We start from the raw sequence: 22959 nt of genomic DNA on the forward strand, positions 1-22959 counted from the left end.
ACTAAAGTGATTATATAACCTTTTAAGGGATGTCATTTGGGTTCTCCCTAGCTTAACAAAAATGAGCTGTTCCATTTTATTGGGAACAGGAAAATTTATTTCCCTAGAGGACCAGGGTTAGCAAAAGTGTTTAGTCCCACAGGGAAATTTTGTTTGCTTATTTTCACAAAAACTTCCTTCTTAATATTTAAAGAACATAAAGTCAGAAGGAACACAGTCTCCAGTCAAGGTCACCACTGGAATTGTGAGGAAAGTAATTAGAGATTGCCTAAAGTCTTTCACATTGGGCTGACATGGGAAACACCAAGACATTGAGAGAATGGGTGAGTATGTCTGTTTGGTGACTGTGTTAGTTTACACATTCCAGCTCTGGTATATCACATTCCAGCAAACCAATCAAGACCCACCTGGAATGGAGGAAGCCACATCATCTAATCAAAAGTCACACCCACAGCTGAGTGCACCACATCTCCATGGAGATAATCTAATCAAAAGATTCCAATCTACAGTATTAAATCAGGATTAAAAGAAATCCCACAAGATTGGATCAGGATTAAAACATGGCTTTTCTAGGGTAATATTTTCAGGCCAGCACAGTGACCCAGCAAAAAGGCATAAACCTGAGCTCTGGTACACAGCAGATTGTGCTCAAAAAGCATACTGAAAAAAACAAAAAACAAAACTGGCATGTTGCATAAACACCAGTCTGCATACCATGTCTTTGTTCAACCCAATTCCATAACATACTCCTAATTTCCTACTCTCCTTAGTTAGGTCCCTTTCCTCTTTTCAAACACATCTCGAAATTCACCTTTTGCGAATCTCTCCTAACCACACACACACTTCTCCAGTTGTTCAGTTCTGCACCAACTACTTAGATAATTTACTTATTTGCACCTTATTTATTTATACTTCTTGATCAATATTTTCATTGTTCCTAGGTCAGTTTCTCAGTCTGTCTCACTATACAGGGAGCATATAGATTAGTGAGGAAAAATCAGCAGGCAGACAGTTAAAAATTTTTATAATAAAGTATAATGAAATTAAGACTTAGATGAAGGAATCAGGAAAGGCATTCAGATAAGGTGATATTTGACCATGTTATGGTCAAAATAGTTTCTAAGTTTAGTGTAGCTAGAGGTCATTTGTCCATTCAACAGGTATTTGTTGTGTCTTCTGTATGCAAGCACTCTTTTAGATATTAAAGATACAAAGAGGAAAAAGCAAGGGCCAAGTCCTGAATGAGTTTACAGTTCAGCAGAGATGTGTCAGGTTATAGAGTTAGTAAGTAAATTGAGTCAGATTTTGAAAGACAATAGAGAGCCCTTAGAGGTTTAATAAGACAGGTAATACGAAGAAGTCTGTTTGCTTTAAAGAAATACCTGATGTCAGTGAAAAGGTTAGTTGACTAATGAGTAAAGGCTGAAGAAAGGGAACCTATTAGAAAACTCTGATGAGGGTTTGACCAAGACAATAGCAGGGAATATGGAGAGAAGAGGGCAGATATATGAAATATTTAGCAGGTGGAATGGTAGGATTTGGTGGTCAATTTTTAGAACAGTTGGAGACAGGAATGAGGCTGTTGGCAGGTGGGCTCTGCCTCTAGGGCCTACAGGCCAGAGTCAGTGTTGCAGGCAATAGTCATTTGCTCAGGACCTACAGTGCTTAAGGCCAAGTAGGAGAAGTTGACCTAAAAAGGTGAATCTTGGGAGGAACTGTATCAAAAAGCTAGGCAGTATAAATATACCTCAATAAAACTGCATTAAAAAATAAAATAAAAATAAATAATAATTTCTAAATGGTATTCTTTGACCCAACAGTACTTATTCTAGAAATTCATCTTATGGATATACTCATGGATGACTCTAATAACATAGGGACTAAGATTACTCATAATAACATCACTTATATCGTGAAACCTTGGAAACAACCTAAATATCCATCCATAGGGAACTAGTTATATAAATTAGGGACTAGCCGTACAATAAAATACTCTGAAGCCATAAAAAAGACAGAGGGCTCCCTTTATGTACCAATACGGAAGTATCTCCAAGATATTTTGTTAATTGGAAAAAAAAAAGAAACACAGGGGCAAAAAAATAATAATAACGTTAGGCAAACTGTCCAAATAAATAGTGAATCTAAGAAGCTAGGAAGAAAAAGAGAGTTTAAGTAGAAGCCAACGGTATTTAAAACTAGGAAAACCAAATGTAAAGGTTTGAAACAAAGGATAAGAGGTAGAACCTGGAAAAATCCCATAAGTCAACAAGAGAAAAGCTGCAGTGGTATTTTTTAATTGTTTTTTTTTTTAATAGTCTCAAACATAAAAAATAATAAAAAAGCAAAAATAATAAAAAGAACACCCAGATTTACTTAACATTTTGACCCTTTTGCATATCATTTGCGCACTCTCCCTGTCTGTCCCTGTTTTCTTTCTACACACAACATACACACATATGCACACACAATTTTTTTTCTGACTATTTGAAAATCAGTTGCATGCATGCCCTTTAACTCCCTTAATACTTGAATGTCCTAAGAATAAGTACATTCTCTTACATAACTACAATACATATTTTTCAACTCCAGGAAACTTAACATTCATATACTATATTCATATAATCTACCTTCCACATTCCAGTTTTTGTCAATTGACCCAATAATGTCCTTCTTAGCATATTTTCCTTCCAGTACAAGATCCAGGTTAGGATTAATAATGCATTATCTCTGAGTATCCTTTAATCTGAAATACTGCCTCAGGCTTTCTTTATTTTTTATGATTTTATGACTGGCATTTTTGAAGAATACAGACCCTTTTTTTTTTTTTTTTTTGTAATACAGTGTTTCTCATTTTAGGTTTGTCATTTATATTCTGTCTCATGTTTCCTCATGATAAGAATCAGGTTGTACATTCCTGGCCAGAATACTACATAAGAGATATTGTATTCTCAGGATATCACACCCAGAGGCAACTTGATGTGTATCTATTCCTCACTGGTGATATTACTTTGAACACCTCATCAAGGTGTCTGATTTCTCCACAGCATGTTTGCTTTTTGTTTTTCCTTCAAACTTATAAGCAATCTGGTTGGGGGCGGGGACACACCACTTTAGAACCATGTAGATCTCCTGGTCCTCATTAAACATACTTCCCTAGATTTAACTTCTATTGATGATTCTTACCTGTACCAATCCTTCCTTATCCCTTATTTATCTATTCATTTAGTTAGCCGTTAATTATCTATTTATTAATGGTATCGATTTATGGATCCTGATATTTTTCAGTGGCTTATAATTCATGAATGTCCTTAATTATTTTTCTGCTCAGATTTTCCAGTACGTTCCCTTTCAGGCTGGCTCCTGTGTCTTTTTGGCATGTCCCCATTTTTATTTTTCAGCACTTCATTTCTTTCTGCCATAATAATATGTTTCAGAATCATGTTACATTTTCTCTGCACCAGCTCCAGAATTCACTATTTGATCTCTCATTCCTTTTAGTGGGGGATTATGTTAGAAAACAAAATTTGGGCACCAAGCCCACCACAATTTTTTTATAGGATGTTTGTGGCCTTGGGTGTGAATACCAACCCTGAACGGGCTGTTTCCCTACTAATCACTCCCCTCAGGGTTGCAAGAATGAGGTAGCCTAGGTTTCTTCTTTCTAAGACTCCTCAAGTTGTCCTTAACAGAGACAGCTATGGTAGGAAGATGTGGCAGACATTGTTCATTGGCTTCTCGATGAATAGTTAAGATTAGCTAAATGCTGTAGCAATAAATGAATAAATAAATAACCCACAACACAGTAGCTTAACACAATTAAGTTTTGTAGCTTGCTCACATCCCCAGTCTATTATGGGTAAAGGCCAGAGGTGAGGGATTGCTGTACTCCATGAAGCCTTTCAGGGATCCATGCACCTTCCACCTAGAGTCTTGTGGCTTCATGATTACCGGAGTCTTGGATTTTTCCACTGGATCCCATGTATCTGGCTAGCAAAAAAAAAAAAAAAAGGAAAGAAAAAGAAAAAGTATGGAGGACTGTATGGGAAGTCTTCATGTGACAGGCTTGGAAGTAGCAAACACAAACATCTCTTCTGCACATGTTATATTGGTGGAAACTCAGAACCATGGATGCTTCTACCTATAAAGAAAGGCTGGGAAATATAATCTAGCTGTGCATCCAGGAAGAAAAGAGATAAAATTTAGCAAACAAAGTGAGTATCTACCACACTCATCCAAAAAATATTCCTTGTATCACTTCTACCCAGTTTTGCTCAGATAGAAGGAAGATACTTTGGTTTCAAGGAAGGTAAATTCCTTCTCCAAAAATAAGAGCAAATCACAATTGATCTAAACCAACCCTGGTAATTCCATTTCTCCTTTGCAGTGATTGTTCTAGGGTGGATATAGGGCTCCGTAATGCCCAATGAAATATGAAAGAAAGTCTTCTGAGATAATCATAGGAATTTTTTCTTTTTGGATTAAAAAGACAGCACCTTAAGGTGCATGGATGATTCCGTGGTAAGATGCTCACCTGCCACACAAAAAGACCCAGGTTTGATTCCTTGCCCATATACCACCTCCACCACCCCACCCCCTGCCCCCAAAATGAAAGCACTTGAGAGAAGAAAGTCTTTTGCTCCTCCCTCTGCCCTCTTGCTGGGACAAAGCCATAACATATGAGTCCCAGAGTTGCCGTGGCCATTTAGTGACCGCAATGTGACAACAAATAGCAATGAAGACAAAAAGTCCACATGCTGAGGATAACAGAGGAGACAGAGGGAAAGAATGGGTCCTTGATGACATGCTTAAGCTTTTGAATTAATCTGGAACTGCCCTCTTCTGGACTTCTTTTTAATTAAATAAATGTTCTTTTGTTTCAAGCTGCTCTTAGACAAGTTTTCTATTACCTGCAGCCAAAATCATTCTTAAATGATACAAGAGTGAGCCAGGAGAGATTTTCAAGAAAAAGGAGCTAGTCTGTGGTATCCAGAGATTCTGAGAGATAAAAGAATATGAACACTGGAGAGTAGTCAGTGGATTTAGTAATTATTGATCTTGGGAAGAGCAATTTTAGTGGCACAGTGGGGCAGAATCAATGTGGTACCTACAAAGGATTATTCATAGTAATAAGTGGTGCCTGAAAAATAAACTGAGAAGGATGTTTTGGTCCAATTGGGTCATAGAATCTACTCTGGTCAGTACCCTTATTCAGCTTTCAATATGCAAGGAAGCTGCATGGGTTTGTGTTGTTCACTATATGTCAATTTGAAAATACCATATACCCCAGAGAGCCATGTTTTAATCCTGATCCAATCTTGTAGGGGCAGCTTTCTTTTAATCTTGATTCAATATTGTCAAGTGGAAACTTTTGATTAAATTGATCTCCCTGAGATGTGGCATGCCAAATTGTGTGTGTGACCTTTTGATTAAATGGAGATGTGACTCCACCCATTCAAGATGAGTCTTGATTAGTTTACTGGAGTCCTTTAAAAGGAAACACATTTTGAAGAAACCTTAAATGCAGACACAGATACAGATGTTTGGAAAAGCTGATACAAACACTTGGAGAACAGGTGCTTCAAAGCTAATGTAGTCGTTTGGAGATCAAGAAATGGCCCAGATGCTAAACAAGGATTCACAGAAATAGCCAGAACCTGAAGAGAAGAAATCTCCTGCCCTGGCAGATGCCAAGAGATGAAACCTAGAGTTTTGTCCCAGAGCAAGAAAGTAAATGCCCACAGATGTTTAGAGAGGAAGCCACTGACATCAGAAGTTGAAGAAATGAAACCAGGAACAAGGACCTGCAGATGCCAGCCATGTGCCTTCCCAGATCAGCCTTCCTTGAGCCAAGGTATCTTTCTCTGGATGCCTTAGTTAGGTCTTAGAACTGTAAACTTGCAACTTACTAAATTCCCTTTTTAAAAGCCATTCCATTTCTGGTAAATTGCTTTCAGCAGTATTAGCAAATTAATACACACTACATCTACATCTGGGCAATCATAAGCTGAATCATTTTGAGTGCTTTCTCCATCAATTCTCCTTTCACAGGATAAGATAGGAAAAGTCATTCTGGACCCTTAACTGGTTTCATGAAGGGGTAATCTAACATGAGTGAAAGTGGTTAGAACAGGAAAGTTTAGGGACTGAACCCCAACGGAAATGATGGCTTGATGGATTATGAGTTTGCATTAAGAGCATTCTATGGGATTGAAGAGGAAAAGTCAAATACAAACAAGTAAAAGAAAGGAGAGGAGGGTGCACGGGTAGTTTAATGGTAGAATGCTTGCCTTCCATCCCGGAGACCCAGGTTCAGTTCCTAGACTATGCACCTAAAAAATAAAAAAGAAAGGGGAGGAGAGTATAAAGGATTTAAAGATAAAATTTTCCTAATTTTCAAGGATCAACACAGAGACTATTCTAGGGGAAGAGCAACTGCCCCCCATACTCATTTCTGTGTCCTTATTTATCTACCCATGACCATCTTCTTTCTCTTACTTTCTTCATTTACCAATCTTTTATTCAACAAAACCGAGGAATAGTGCTTTTCTTTCCCTGTCCCTGGGTCATCCTCATTCCTCATTATCCTGCCTTCTCACTCCTGTAGCTTCTTACGTTTTCTTTGACCAACTATTACAAAATACTTTTGTAATAATAAATATTTTATTTATTTACTTATTTACTTTTTAGTTTTATTCTTACAAACAAACTTACTTTTTAGTTGTATTCCCCTTCTCCCTTTGTATGCAGCTTTTAGTAACTGTATTCTGTGTATCTTTATCATCAATTCCAAGCAAAAGCCAAAGCCAAAACAAATGCTCTAGGAAAACACACACAGACCCAAAAAGTAGAGAACAATGATTCAGAACAGGAACTTGATATTTAATAATATCATTAAACACATTCAAATGTATTAGTACTAAGTCTTTTTGTACTTACTACAAAGTCAGAAATCAAAAAGGCCTTTATGGGAGATTACTACAAACTCAGAAATCAAAAAGGCCTTAATGGCAGAGGATGGTAGGAAGATGGCAGAGTAGGAAACTCCAGGAATCCAGTTCCTCCAGCAAAACAACTATTGAGGGGCTGCAGGAGAAGATGGCGGTCTCCACAGACAAATTACGAAAACAGAATATATAGCCTGAAAGTAGAATGGGGACCTAAATATCCAGTAGCTCCTCCATTAGTTAGATTTGTAACAAAAATTAATATGAATGGAATAAATAATTCCAGTGAAATGGTGGAGGCACGGAGCATACCAGTGTTAGCAAAATGGCAAAATTTGTATAGCATTTAAGTTGTACTTCAAGAGCTAAGACGTCTAATGATATCCAAAGAAAATATGAAGCTTCCACAGCCACCAGTAGGACAGACATACAACAATTAATTTTAGTGGATCTCAAACTTGTCTTAAATCAACAACCTTCTACTCATGTTAATGTCTTGATTAAGTATCACAATGCAGAATACCCACACATTAAGTAAAAGGATTCTAGCTGGTAAACATCATCTGGACATTTGCAAGAATATATTTAATATGTGTATACCCAGTATGTTTTCAGGTAACAGGAGAAAAAATGCAGCACAATTATTTTTTCCTCTTATCAAGGCACTGTTATTTAAGCATAAACCTGGAGTACTCAAAGTAGAATTCAGGTTTATACGATGAAAGCATGGCAAGAAGTGTCAGATTGCCGTGGAGAAGGATATGTGTGTCTGAAAACTAATTTCAAGAAGGAAAAACATAAATGGCATGCTTTATCCACTTGCTTAGTGAAAGAGCTGCAGTTTAAATTGTTTAAAGTAGCAGGTACAATGAATATTGTTGCAAATTATGTTAATTTTTGAAGCACTGTGGGTGCTAACTACTAGTAGTATCAAAAATACGTTCAGGATTGTTTTGATACCTGTATTTATAATAAAAAAATGTTGGTTAGGAGCAAAAATGGTTAGGAGCAATGAATTTCTGTTAAAAGCAGTTCCCTGTGTGTTACAGACATGGTAAATATTTGTTTATAGTCTTTGTTTAACAAATCATGCATTTAAGTTTAAGCGAAGGCAACTAAAAGGAAATAGGTGTATGGATATGTGATTTTGAAATTAAAGTTAGTCTTAAATGTAAATAAAATGTGGAAAGTGAAAAACAAACCAAAAAACTATTGAACTGGCAGGAACTGTCTAAATCAACTATTTTAGAAGTCTAGAGTCTAATGGAACACTATAGCATCCAGGGAATTGCTGAACAAAGTATCAGGGTTTCACCCTCAGTACAACACTTATCCCCCATGCCTCAGCCTGACAGTAGGTAGCAGTGGGGACATAAACCTGAGCTTCTGGTGCAGCTTGCTGGTGCCAGGATGCGCTATAAGGAACAAACTTCCAAACTTCAGGCATGTGTGGTCAGATAGCTGATCACAGCTTTTAACTGGCTATTTCAGATGGCTGGGGCCAGCTCTGAGGGTGGCCATTGTTCCAACCCTCCTCAGGCAACATGGCGAAGAATCTCAAATCTTAAAGAAGCAGTCCTTTTTTTTTTTAATGTGAGGGTATTGTCTTTTCTCTTTCTATTCCCTGGTTAGGAGCAAAAATAGTTTGGAAAAGTCACAGATTGATGGTTCCAGCCTTCCAAAAACCAACAAAAATCTAGCAATTAAAGATGAGCAGGAGAACTAGATTTCCAGAATTAATAATAAAAAATACTATTTGGAATTTCCAATTCTCAAAAAAAAATAAACTACAAAGCACACAAGAAACAGGAAAGCATAGCCTACCCATGGGGAAAAAAATGAATTTGCTGGAAACTAACTCTGAGGATGCTCATACATTGGAACTATCAGTCAAAGACTTTAAATCAACTGTCTTAAATATGTTCAATGAGCTAAAGGAATTCAAGTACAAAGAACTAAAGGAAATCAGAAAAGTGTATGAACAAAAGAAAGACATAGAAATTATGAAAATGAAACAAGCAGAAATTTTGGAGCTACAAAATAAAGTAAGTGAAATGAAAAACCCACTAAGCATATTCAACATAGATTTGAACAGGCAGAAGAAAGGATCAGAGAACTTGAAGACAAGACACTTGAAATTATTCAGCAGAAAGAAAAAATAAGAAAAATAAACAAAGTCTGAGGAACCCGTGAGACACCATCAAACATACCAATATATTCATCATTGGAGTTCTAGGACAAGGAGGGGGGCAGGAAAAGTATTTGAAGAAATAACACCGTAAACTTCCCAAATCTGGTGAAAGAATATGAATATAAACATCCAAGAAGCACAACAAATTCCAAGCTGAATCAACTAAGAGATATATACCAAAACACATTATAGTGAAATTGGCAAACTCCAAAGACAAAGGATTTTGAAGGCAGAAAGAGAAAAGCAGCTTATCACAGGGCTCCCCCATAAGATGAACAGTGGATTTCTCATCCAAAACCATGGAGGCCAGAAGACAGTGGGATTAAACGTTTTTTGTTTTGTTTCATTTTTTTGCATGGGCAGGCACTGGGAATCAAACCCAGGTCTCTGGCCATGGCAGGCAAGAATTCTGCCACTGAGCCACTGTCTTACTGCCTGGGATTAAAATTTCTAAAGAAAAAGAATTGTCAACCAAGAATTTTATGTCTGGCAAAATTATCCTTCAAAATGAAGGAGAAATTAAGGCATTTACAGATAAACAAAAACTGAAAGAGCTCATTACCAAAAGTCCCATCCTACAAGAAATGCAAAAGGGTGCTCTTCAGGCTGAAATAAAAGGATACTAGACAGTAACCTGAGGCTGTAAGAATAAATAAAGAACATTGGCAGAGGTAGCTCTATAGGTAAATATAAAATCCTACTTTGGATCTGAACTGCTTTCCTCCTTCCCCTCCCCCATTAACTAAGGCAAATGTATACAGAAAATATTTAAGATCTATGTTAACGGGTATACAGTGTATAAAGAAATAATCTGAGAAAATAATCATATAAAGGGGGTGGGATGAATATATATATATAGAATTACAAAATTTGTATACTACTGAAACTAAGTTGGTACTGGATGAATTACGTGATTATTAGTTTAAGATATTAATGGTAATTCAGAAGTAACCACTAAGAAAATAACACAAAAATACAGAGAAAAGGAAAGCAGGAGGGGCTTGAGATGGCATGCTAGGAATAAAAGCAACTAAATAAAAAAAGAGAGAGAACAGAAACAGAATTAAAGAAAAAAACGTATAAGACAAATAGAAACAAATGGCTAAATGGCAGAAATTAATTATTACTTCTCAATTATTACTTGAAAGTTGTTATGAATGAATTGCTCTCCCCTATTTAAGTCAGAAGGTGCATGGTGGTTCAGTGGTAGAATGCTCACCTACCATGTGGGAGACCGGGGTTCAATTCCCAGTCTATGTATGCCTGCCCCAAAGAAAAAGAGACTGGAATATATTATGAAAAAGCATGATCCATCTATATGCTGTCTATAAGAGAGTCACTTTAAATACAAAGTTCAAAGAGGTTGAGAGTGAAAGGGTGAAAAAAGATATTCCATGCAAACAGTAATCAAAAAAGAGTAGGAACTGAAGGAAGAAATAGACATTTCTACCATAATAGTTGGAGACGTAAATTTCCTATCAATGGATAGAACATCTAAACAGAGGATCAATAAAGAAACAGAGAATTTGAATAATACAATAAATGAACTAGACTTAACAGACATTTACAAAACATTACACTCCACAAAGGCAAGATACACATTTTTCTCACGTGCTTGTGGATCATTCTCAAGGATAGACCACATGCTGGGTCCAAAGCAAGTCTCAATAAAAAGATTGAAAAATACAAAACACTTTCTCTGATCATAGTGGAATGAAGTTGGAAAACAATAACAGTCAGAGAGTAAGAAAATTCACAAATATATGGAGGCTAAACAACACAATCTTAAACAACCACTGGGCCAAAGAAGAAATTACAAGAAAAATCAGTTAATATCTTGAGGCAAATGAAAGTAAAAACACAACTTATAAAATTTATGGGATGCAACAAAGGCAGTGTTAAAAGGGAACTTTATTGCCTTAAATGCCTATATTTAAAAAGAAGAATTCTTGGTACCTGCCCATATATATTGAAGAAGAAGGAGAAGGAGAGGAGGAAGAAGAGGTAGGGGAGGAGGAGGGGAGAGGGGGAGGGGGAGGGGGAAGGAGGAGGAGGAGGAGAAGAAGAAAGAGTAAAACTTGAGGAATTCACTGTTCACTTGGAAGAACTAGAGAAAGAACAGCAAACTAACCCCAAAGCAAACAAAAGGAAAGAAATAACAAAGATTAGAGCATAAATAAATAAAATTGAGAACATGAAAACAGTCGAGAAAAATCAACAAAATCAGAAGTTGGTCCTTTGAGAAAATCAATAAAGTCAATAGGCCCTTAACTAGGTTGACAAAAAAGAGCGAGCGAGAGAGAGAGAGAGAGAAGGTGCAAATGAATGAAATCAGAAATGGAAGAGAAGACATAACCACTGACCCTGCAGAAATAAAGCAGGTAATGAGAAGATACTATAAACAACTATATGCTAATAAACTAGACAACATAGATTAAATGGACAGCTTCCTTGAAAGGCATGAACAACTGGCATTGACTTGAGAAGAACTAGATGACCTCAACAACCAATAAGTAAAGAGACTGAATCAGTCATCAAGTTCCCAAAACAGAAAAATCTAGGACCAGATGGTTTCACGTATGAATTCTACCAAGCATTCAAGAAAGAATTAGCACTAATCCTGCTCAAACTCTTCAAAAGAGTTGGAGAGGCGGGAAAGCTACCTAACTCATTTTATGAAGCCAACATCACTCTAATACTAAAGCCAGACAAAGATACTTCAAGAAAAGAAAATTAGGGTGGGCCACAGTGGCTCAGCAGGTAAGAGTGCTTGCCTGCCATGCCCGAGAACCTGGGTTCGATTCCCGGTGCCTGCCCATGTAAAAAAAAATAATAAATAAATAAATAATGGGGAAATCAAGAAACGAATTCCATTTACAACTGCAACTAAAAGAATAAAATCTTAGGAATAAATTTAACTAAAGAGACAAAAGACCTATACAAAGAAAACTACAAAAAACTGTTAAAAGAAACCACAGGAGACCTAAATAGATGGAAGGGCATACCGTGTTCATGGATTGGAAGACTAAATATAGTTAAGATGTCAATCCTACCTAAATTGATTTACAGATTCAATGCAATACCAATCAAAATCCCAACAACTTACTTTTCAGAAATAGAAAAACCAATAACCAAATTTATCTGGAAGGGCAGGGTGCCCTGAATTGCTACAAGCATCTTGAGGAAAAAAAAACGAAGCTGGAGGTCTCACGCTGCCGGACTTTAAGGCATATTATGAAGCCACAGTGGTCAAAACAGCATGGTATTGGCATAAAGATAGATATATCGACCAATGGAATCGAATAGAGTGCTCAGATATAGACCCTCTCATCTATGGACGTTTGATCTTTGATAAGGCAGTCAAGCCAACTCACCTGGGACAGAACAGTCTCTTCAATAAATGGTGCCTAGAGAACTGGATATCCATATGCAAAAGAATGAAAGAGGACCCATATCTCACACCCTATACAAAAGTTAACTAAAAATGGATCAAAGATCTAAACATTAGGTCTAAGACCATAAAACAGTTAGAGGAAAATGTAGGGAGATATCTTATGAATCTTACAATTGGAGGCGGTTTTATGGACCTTAAACCTAAAGCAAGAGCACTGAAGAAAGAAAGAAAGAAATGGGAGCTCCTCAAAATTAAACACTTTTGTGCATCAAAGAACTTCATCAAGAAAGTAGAAAGACAGCCTACACAATGGGAGACAATATTTGGAAACGACATATCAGATAAAGGTCTAGTATCCAGAATATATAAAGAGATTGTTCAACTCAACAACAAAAAGACAGCCAACCCAATTACAAAATGGGAAAAAGACTTGAACAGACACCTCTCAGAAGAGGAAATACAAATGACCAAAAGGCACATGAAGAGATGCTCAATGTCCCTGGCCGTTAGAGAAATGCAAATCAAAACCACAATAAGATATCATTTTCACACCCACCAGAATGGCCATTATCAACAAAACAAAAAATGACAAGTGCTGGAGAGGATGCGGAGAAAGAGGCACACTTATCCACTGTTGGTGGGATTGTCAAATGGTGCAACCACTGTGGAAGGCAGTTTGGCGGTTCCTCAAAAAACTGAATATAGAATTGCCATACGACCCAGCAATACCATTGCTAGGTATCTACTCAGAGGACTTAAGGGCAAAGACACAAACGGACATTTGCACACCAATGTTTATAGCAGCATTATTTACAATTGCAAAGAGATGGAAACAGCCAAAATGTCCATCAACAGATGAGTGGCTAAACAAACTGTGGTATATATATACAATGGAATATTATGCAGCTTTAAGACAGAATAAACTTATGAAGCATGTAATAACATGGATGGACCTAGAGAACATTATGCTGAATGAGACTAGCCAAAAACTAAAGGACAAATACTGTATGGTCCCACTGATGTGAACCGACATTAGAGAATAAACTTGGAATATGTCATTGGTAACAGAGACCATCAGGAGTTAGAAATAGGGTAAGATAATGGGTAATTGGAGCTGAAGGGATACAGACTGTGCAACAGGACTAGATACAAAAACTCAAAATGGACAGCACAATACTACCTAATTGCAATGTAATTATGTTAAAACACTGAATGAAGCTGCATCTGAGCTATAGTTTTTTTTTCTTTTTGTTTGTTCTGTTTTTTTATATATATTTTTTGTATTTTTTATTTTTATTTTTTTCTCTATATTATCATTTTATTTCTTTTTCTGTTGTCTTGCTATTTCTTTTTCTAAATCAATGCAAATGTACTAAGAAATGATGATCATACATCTATGTGATGATATTAAGAATTACCGATTGCATATGTAGAATGGAATGATTTCTAAATGTTGTGTTAGTTAATTTTTTTTTAATTAATAAAAAAACAAAAAAAAAAGAAAAGAAAATTACAGACCACTCTCTCTAATTAAAATGATGCAAAAATCTTCAACAAAATACTTGTAAATCGAATCCAGGAGCACATTAAAGGAATTATACACCATGGCCAAATGGGATTTATTCCACGTATGCAAGGATGTTCAACAGCAGAAAATCAATTAATGTAGTACACCATTTAACAAATCAAAGCAGAAAAACCACATGATCATCTCAATTGATACAGAAAAGGCATTTGACAAGGTTCAACATCCTTTCTTGATGAAAACACTTCAAAGGATAGGAATAGAAGGGAACTTCCTCAACATGATAAAGGGAATATATGAAACACCCACAGCTAACATCATCCTCAGTGAGGAAAGACTGAAAGCTATCCCTCTAAGATCAGGAAACAAGACAAGGATGCCCACTGTCACTCAATATTGTGCTGGAAGTTCTAGCCAGAGCAATTAGATAAGAAAAAGAAATAAAGGCATCCAAATTGGAGAGGAAGAAATAAAACTCACACTGTTTGCACATGATATGATACTCTATGTTGAAAATCCCGAAGAATCTACAGCAAAGCTACTAAAGCTAATAAATGAGTACAGCAAAGTGGCAGGGTACAAGATCAACACCCCAAAATCTACACTAGTAATGAGTAAATTGAGGAGGAAATCAAGAAAAAAAATCCACTTAAAATAGCAACCAAAAGAATCACACATTTAGGAATAAATTTAAGGATACAAAAGACTTATACACAGAAAACTACAAGAAATTGCTAAAAGAAATCATAGAAAACCTAAATAAATGGAAGGGCATACCACATTCACAGATTGGAAGATTAAATATAGTTAAGATGTCAGTTCTACCCAAATTGATTTATAGATGCAATGCAATACTAATTAAAATCCCAACAACTTACTTTGCAGAAACAGAAAAACCAATAGCAAAATTTATTTGGGAGGGAAGTATTCTAGTTTGCTAGCTTGGTTCAAAAAAGCCGACAACATTCAATGTTACTCTGTCAGCTGGAAGGGCACATGGCAAACAAGGCGGCATCTGCTGACTTTCTCGTGGCTCTACCAAAAACGGACTCTCTCCAAAATGTTTTCTCTTTTAAAGGATTCCAGTAAGCAACTCAACTTTCAGTGGGTGGAGACACACCTCCATGGAAATCATCTAATCAAAAGTTACCACCCACAATTGGGTGGGTCACATCTTCATTGAAAAAAATCAAAATGCTCCCACCCAGCAATATTGAATGAGGATTAAAGGGCATGGTTTTTCTGGAGTCCACCACAGATTCAAACCAGCACAGAAAGTGTGCCCTGAATAGCTAAAAATATCTTGAGAAGAAAAATGAAGTGGGAGGTCTCACACTATCTGACTTTAAAGCATATTACGAAGTTACAGTGGTCAAAACAGCATGGTACTGGCATAAAGATAGATACATTGACCGATGGAATCGAATAGAGGGTTCAGATATAGACCCTCTCATCTATCGACAATTAATCTTTGATAAGGCAGTTAAGCCAGTTCAACTGGGACAGAGAAGCCTCTTCAATAAATGGTGTTTGGAGAACTGGATATCTGTATGCAAAAGAATGAAAGAGGATCCACAGAAGATAGAACTTAACATATGAATATGAATGCTGAATCATTAAATTGATATCTCTTTTAGTCTCCAGTATTTTAGAGCAGCTAGAAGTAAAAACCTAAAATTGTGAAACTGTAACCCATGTCAAAGTCTGAAATAGGTTCTACAACTAATGGTGGTGCAGTGCTTGGAAATTTATAGCTTTTTTGTATAAATGTTATTATTCACACACAAAAAAGAAGGAAAAAACAGTCGATTGTGATGATTAAAAAAAAGTAAGTCCTTGATATACAGTACAACAGAGAAGACAGGATTTAATAAATGGGTATGACTGCTGAATCATTATATTGATATTTCTGTTGGTCTCCAGTGTCTTGGAGCAGCTGGAAGAAAAAAATGAAAACTTGTGGAACTGTAACCCATACCAAACTTTAAAATCTGTTCTATAACTGCTTGTTAAAATGTACTTGGGAATTTATTGGGGTTTTTTGTATATTTGTTATATTATATGATAAAAAAATAGATTGAAAAAAGAATCAAAGAGGATCCAATTCACATCCGATACAAAAATTAACTTGAAAATGGATCAAAGATCTAAACATTAGAGCTAAGACCATAAAAATTGTAGAAGAAAATGTAGGGAAATATCTTATAAAGCTTGTAATAGAAGGTGGTTTCCTAGACCTTACATCCAAAGCACAAGCACTGAAGAAAAAAATAGATAAACAGGAATTCCTCAAAATTAAAACTTTTGTGCATCAAAGAACTTTGTCAAGAAAATAAAAAGGCAATCTACACAGGGTGGGTCATCATGGGTCAGCAGATGAGTTCTCGCTTGCCATGCCAAAGACCTGGGTTCGGTTCCTGGTGCCTGCCCATGCAAAAAAATAGAAAGAAATAAAAAGGCAGCCTACACAAGGGGAGACAATATTTGGAAACCACATATTAGATAAGGGTTTAGTATCCAGAATATATAAAGAGATTCTTCAACTTAACAACAAAATGACAAAAACCCAATTTAAAAATTGGCAAAAAACATGAACAGACACTTCTCAGGAGAGGAAATACAAATGGCTAAGAGGCACATGAAGAGATGTTCAACTTCACTGGCTATTAGAGAAATGCAAATCAAAACCACAATGAGATATCATCTCACACCCACCAGAATGGCCATTATCAACAAAACAGAAAATGACAAGTGCTGGAGAGGATGCGGAGAAAGAGGCACACTTATCCACTGTTGGTGGGATTGTCAAATGGTGCAACCACTGTGGAAGGCAGTTTGGCGGTTCCTCAAAAAGCTGAATATAGAATTGCCATACGACCCAGCAATACCATTGCTGGGAATCTACTCAAAGGACTTAAGGGCAAAGACACAAACGGACATTTGCACACCAATGTTTATAGCAGCGTTATTTACAATTGCAAAGAGATGGAAACAGCCAAAATGTCCATCAACAGACGAGTGGCTAAACAAACTGTGGTATATACATACGATGGAATATTATGCAGCTTTAAGACAGGATAAACTTATGAAGCATGTAATAACATGGATGGACCTAGAGAACATTATGCTGAGTGAGTCTAGCCAAAAACTAAAAGACAAATACTGTATGGTCCCACTGATGTGAACCGACATTCGAGAATAAACTTGGAATATGTCATTGGTAACAGAGTCCAGCAGGAGTTAGAAACAGGGTAAGATAATGGGTAATTGGAGCTGAAGGGATACAGACTGTGCAGCAGGACTAGATACAAAAACTCTAAAAGGGACAACACAATAATGCCTAATTGTAAAGTAATCATGTTAAAACACTGAATGAGGCTGCATCTGAGCTATAGGTTTTTTGTTGTTGTTGTTGTTGTTTTGTTTTTTGTTTGTTTTTGTCTGTCTGGTTGTTTTTTGTTTGTTTGTTTTGTTTTTTTGTTTTTACTATTATTATTACTTTTATTTTTTTCTCTATATTAACATTCTATATCTTTTTCTATTGTGTTGCTAGTTCTTCTAAACCAATGCAAATGTACTAAGAAACGATGATCATGCATCTATCTGATGATGTTAAGAATTACTGATTGCATATGTAGAATGGTATGATTTCTAAAAAAAAAACAGAGAACAACAAGTGCTAAGAGGATGTGGAGAAAGAGGCACACTTATTCACTGTCAGTAGGAATGTAAAATGTTACAGCTACTCAGGAAGGTAGATTGGCAGTTCCTAAGGAAGCTAAGTATCGAATTACCATATGATGCAGCAATCTCATTACTAGGTATATATTCAGAGCATCAGAGGGCAAGGACACAAATGGACATTTGCACACCAATGTATATAGCAGCATTATTTATGATTGCCAAGAGATGAAAACAGCCCAAATGTCCATCAGCAGACAAGAGGCTAAAAAAGCTTTGGTATATACATACGATGGAGTATTACACAGCTTTAAGACAGAATAAAGTCATGAAGCATGTAACAACATGGATGAACCTTGAGGACATTATGCTGAGTGAAATTAGCCAGTAACAAAAGGACAAATACTGTATGTTCTCACTAATATGAACTAACATTAATGAGTGAACTTGGAGAATTGAAGTTAAGAACACAGGTTATCAGGAGATAGAAACAGGGTAGAGATTGGGCAACCAGTGCTGAAGGAATACAGATTGTAGAGCAGGGCTGATTGTAAAACTTCAGAAATGGATAGCACAATATTACCTGATTGTAGCACAATAATATAAGCACTGAACTAAGCTGAATGTGAGTTTGATAGAGAGAGAGAAGGGCTGAGGGCACATATTTAAACCAGAAGGAAAGATAGAGGATAAAGATTGAGATGGTATAATTTAGGAATGCCTAGAGTGGACAATGATGGTGATTAAAGGTACAAATACAAAAACGTATTTGCATGAGAGAGAACAAATGATTGTCAATATTGCAGGGTGTTGAAAATAGATGGTACATGGGAAAAAGTACAATCAATGCTAGCTAGGACCTATAGTCCACAGTAACATTGTAATATGCTTCATGGAATATAACAAAGGCATTATACCAAAAGTAAATGTCAACAGGTGAGGGGCATGGGAAAAGGGTATGGATTCTTTGTGGAAGAAAAGGAAATATCTTCAGATAGATTATGGTGGTGAATGCATGTCTATACACTTAGGTTGAATTATATATGTGAATAAAACTGTTTAAAAATGAACAGAGAGGGCGGGCCACAGTGGCTCAGCTGGCAGAAATCTCACCTGCCATGCAGGAGACCCAGGTTCGATTCCCGGTGCCTGCCCATGAGAAAAAAAAAAGAACAGAGAAAAATAAGTGCTAGAGAAAATGTAGAGAAAGGGATGTACCTATTCACTGCTGGAGGGAAATGAGAGGTGCATCCCCTTGGAGGGCAGTGTGGTGGCTCCACAGGAGGCTAGGGCTGGGGTTGCCATAGGATCCTGAAACCCCGTAGCTCAGTATATACCTGGAAGAACTGAGTGTGGGGACATGAATGGACATTTACACACTGGTATCTATGGCGGCAGTGTTCACAATCCACAATGGATGGAGGTGGCCTAAGGGTACATGACTGAGGAATGGAAGAGGGAACTATGGTGTATACATACAAGGGACTACTGAGTGGCTGCAAGAAGGAATGAAGTTGTGAGGCATGCAACTAGGTGAATGAACTGTGAGGAATGTATGTTGAGTGAAATGACAGAAACAAAAAGACAAATAACATCATGCCTCATTCATATGGACTAACTATAATGTAAAAACTCGGTGAACTGAAGTCAAGAGCATGGGTTATCAGGTTTGGGCCTATTTTAAAGGGTCTTAGATTGTAAGCTCTTACAGCAGTCACACATATTCATGAGCTGTAACTTTTATTTCTATATTCTGAGATACTGAGCTGTTTGTTTATAACCTGATTGTTCCCAGAAACTTCAGGTATTTATGTGACAAATGAGACTCAGAATTAGGGCTCTGAAGCTATGAAAGTCCACAGTACCCCATACAGGATCTGTTTAAAAAGTTGAAAAAGGCATCTGACTTCCAGTAGAGATATGAATGAAGTTGATATGGATAGGACTAATGTATATCGGAATACAGGGTAAAGGATGATATTGTCTATATTTTAAACTTCAACTTCTTTGTGAGGCCAAAGGGAGAGATACTTGATGCAAAATTTATATTTTGGATAGCGCATTTCCTAATTTAATGTCAGTTTAGTTGAATACCATAAGTATATGGAATCTTGAATAGGGCATGAGACTTTGTTGGTTTGTTCAGATTAGTGTGATGCCCTGATACATCCCAGAGAAATTTGGGGCAGCAAATAAAGAAGTATTTGCAAGGTCCCCTTGGGACACTGGGGAGAAAGGAGGAAATAAATATTTAACTTCCCCATTTGGAGAGTTTCTGATATTCTCACAGTGGAGACAACCAAATCAATTGGCTGAGCCCTTGATCTTGGGGTTCACTCCTATGAAACTTATTCCTGCAAAGGATAGGCTAAGCCTATTTAAAATTAGGACTGAGTCACCCCAGAGAACCTCTATTTGTCGCGTCTCTCTCTAAGCCAATGCAACAAGTGAACTCACTGCCCTCCACCCCTACATGGGACATGACTCCCACGGGTATAAATCTCCTTGGCAACATAGGACAGAACTCCCAGAATGAGCTGGGACCTAGCATCAAGTGATTGAGAAAGCCTTCTTGACCAAAATGGGGGAGAGAGAAATGAGACAAAATAAAGTTTCAGTGGCTGAGAGATTTCAAAGTTGAGACGTTATCCTGGAGGTTATTCTTATACATTATATAGATATCCCTTTTTAGTTTATGGTATATTGGAGTGGCTAGAGGGAAGTATTGAAACTATTGAGCTGTGTTCTAGTAGCCTTGATTCTTGAAGACATTTGTATAATGATATGGTTTTTACAATGTGACTGTGTGATTGTGAAAACCTTGCATCTGATGTTCCTTTTATCTAGAGTATGGACAGATGAGTGAAAATATGCATGAAAAATAAATATATAATAGGGAGAACAAAGGTTAAAATAAATTGGGTAGATGGAAATACTAGTTATCAAAGAGAAGAAGGGGTAAGGAGTATGGTATGTATGAGTTTTTCCTTTTTATTCAATTTTTTTTTCTGGAGTGATACAAATGTTCAAAAAAACGATGATGGTGGTTAATACACAACTACGTGATGATATTGCAAGCCACTGATTGTACACCATGTATGGAATGTTTGTGTTTTAGGATTTATCAATAAAAAATATTTAAAACAAACAAAAAGAGTTGGAGACCAAGCAAGAACCAGCATCCAGGAACAGAGCACTTTGCATCTCTTTCAGAATGAAATGGAGATAAGAAATCTGATGTTTCTGCCCAAGAAAAACAGAATTTCATCCAGTACTTCTCCAAGACTCTCAAGTTGCTGACTGAGGATGAGATTGGATACCCAGAAACAGGAGATGCTATTGCTTGGCTCAAGGAGATCCTAGAGTACAATGCTATTGGAGGCAAGTACAATCAGGGATTGACAATGCTGGCAGTTTTCCAGGAGCTGGAGGAGCCAAAGAAGCAAGATACTGACAATCTTCGTGGTCCTGCTGTAGGCTGGTATGCAGAACTGCTCTAAACTTTTACCTTGTGTCAGATGACATCATGGATTCATCCCTCACCCAATGGTGACAGCTCTACTGGTATCAGAAACCAGGCATAGGTGTGGATGGCATTAATGACACCATGTTGCTGGAAGCATGTATCTATGAGCTACTGAAGTGCTGCTATCATAAGCAGCCCTATTATTTAAACCTTATCAAGCTGTTCCAGCAGGTTTCCTTTCAGACTGATTCCGGACGGACTCTGGACCTCATCACAACCCCCCAAGGCAATATGGGTCTCAGCCGATGCACTGTAAAGAGGTACAAATACATTCTGAAGTACAAGACAGCTTTCTACTTCTACTTTCCTGTAGCTGCTGCTATGCATATGGTAGGCATTAACGGGGGGAAGGAGCATGCCAATGCCAAGAAGATCCTTCTGGATATGGGAGAGTTCTTTCAGATCCAGGATAATTACCTTGACCTTTTTGGGAACCGCAATGTGACTGGTAAAGTTGGCACTGACAACCATGGCAACAAGTGCAGCTGGCTGGTGGTTCAGTATCTGCAATGCACCTCTCCAGAACAGTGCCAGATCTTACGGGAGAATTATGGGCAGAAAGAGGAGGTGAAAGTGGCCTGGGTGAAGGCACTGTACAAGCAGCTGAAGCTGCCAGCTGTCTTTAAGCAGTACAAGAAAGACAATTGCAGCCACCTTCTGGGTCTCATTGAGCAGCACTCTGAGCCCCTTCTTGGGGTTGGTGCACAAGATTACAAGGGGAAAAAGTGACCCAGAGACTATGAGGGTGGGGAAGGGACACACTTAATAAATGAGTCTGTCAAAAAAAGAGTCGGAGTGATGTGCCTATTTGACTCTGTTGTATATCCCAGAAAAGCCACATCTTTTAATCCTTATTCAATATTGCTGGGTGGGAGCTTTTTTATTTTCCATGGAGATGTGACCCACCCAATTGTGGGTGGTAACTTTTGGTTAGATGGTTTCCATGGAAATATGTCTCCACCTGTTCAAGGTGGGGTTGCTTACTGGAGCCCTTTAAGAGGGAACCATTTTGGAAAAAGCTTTAGAGCCCACATAGCCAGAGAACTTTGGAGATGAAGAAGGAAAATGCTCCTAGGGATGCTTCATGAAACAAGAAGCCAGAATAGAAAGCTAACAGACATCCCCATGTTCACCATGTGCCTTTCCAGTTGGAGAGAAACCCTGGACATCATCGGCCTCCTTGAACCAAGGTATCTTTCCCTGATGCCTTAGATTGGACATTTTTATAGCCTTGCTTTAATTTGGATGTTCTCAAGGCCTTAGAACTGTGAACTTGCAACTTAATAAATTACCCCTTTTTAAAAGCTGTTCCGTTTCTAATATAATGCATTCCAGCAGCTTGCAAACTAAAACAAGTGGCTATATTACTGTCAGACAAAATAGTCTTAAAGTAAAAAATGATTGTAAGAGACTAAAAAGGATATTATATATTGATAAAAGGTTGAATCCAACAATAAGATAAAAATTATAGCCACACATGCACCCCACAATAGAGCTTCCAAAATATGAATAAAAAAAATTACAGAATTGAAGGGAGAAATAGATAATTCTGCAGTAATAGTTGGAGACTTCAATACACCACTTTCAATAAATTATAGAACATCCAAGCAGAAAATCTATAAGGAAAGAAAGGACTTGAACAATACTATTAACCAATTAGACCTAATTAACATATATAGAACATTCTATTCAACTACA

At 37.2% G+C, this 22959-nt stretch overlaps 2 pseudogenes; both read left to right on the plus strand.

The window, feature by feature from the left end:
- Positions 1-4503: 4503 nt before the first annotated feature.
- Positions 4504-7898, plus strand: LOC143651004 (ubiquitin-conjugating enzyme E2 variant 2 pseudogene; annotated as a pseudogene).
- LOC143651005 (farnesyl pyrophosphate synthase pseudogene) lies at positions 7550-22549 on the plus strand (annotated as a pseudogene).
- Positions 22550-22959: the final 410 nt, after the last annotated feature.

This window comes from Tamandua tetradactyla, chromosome 11 (assembly GCF_023851605.1).
Source record: "Tamandua tetradactyla isolate mTamTet1 chromosome 11, mTamTet1.pri, whole genome shotgun sequence".
NCBI lineage: Eukaryota > Metazoa > Chordata > Mammalia > Pilosa > Myrmecophagidae > Tamandua > Tamandua tetradactyla.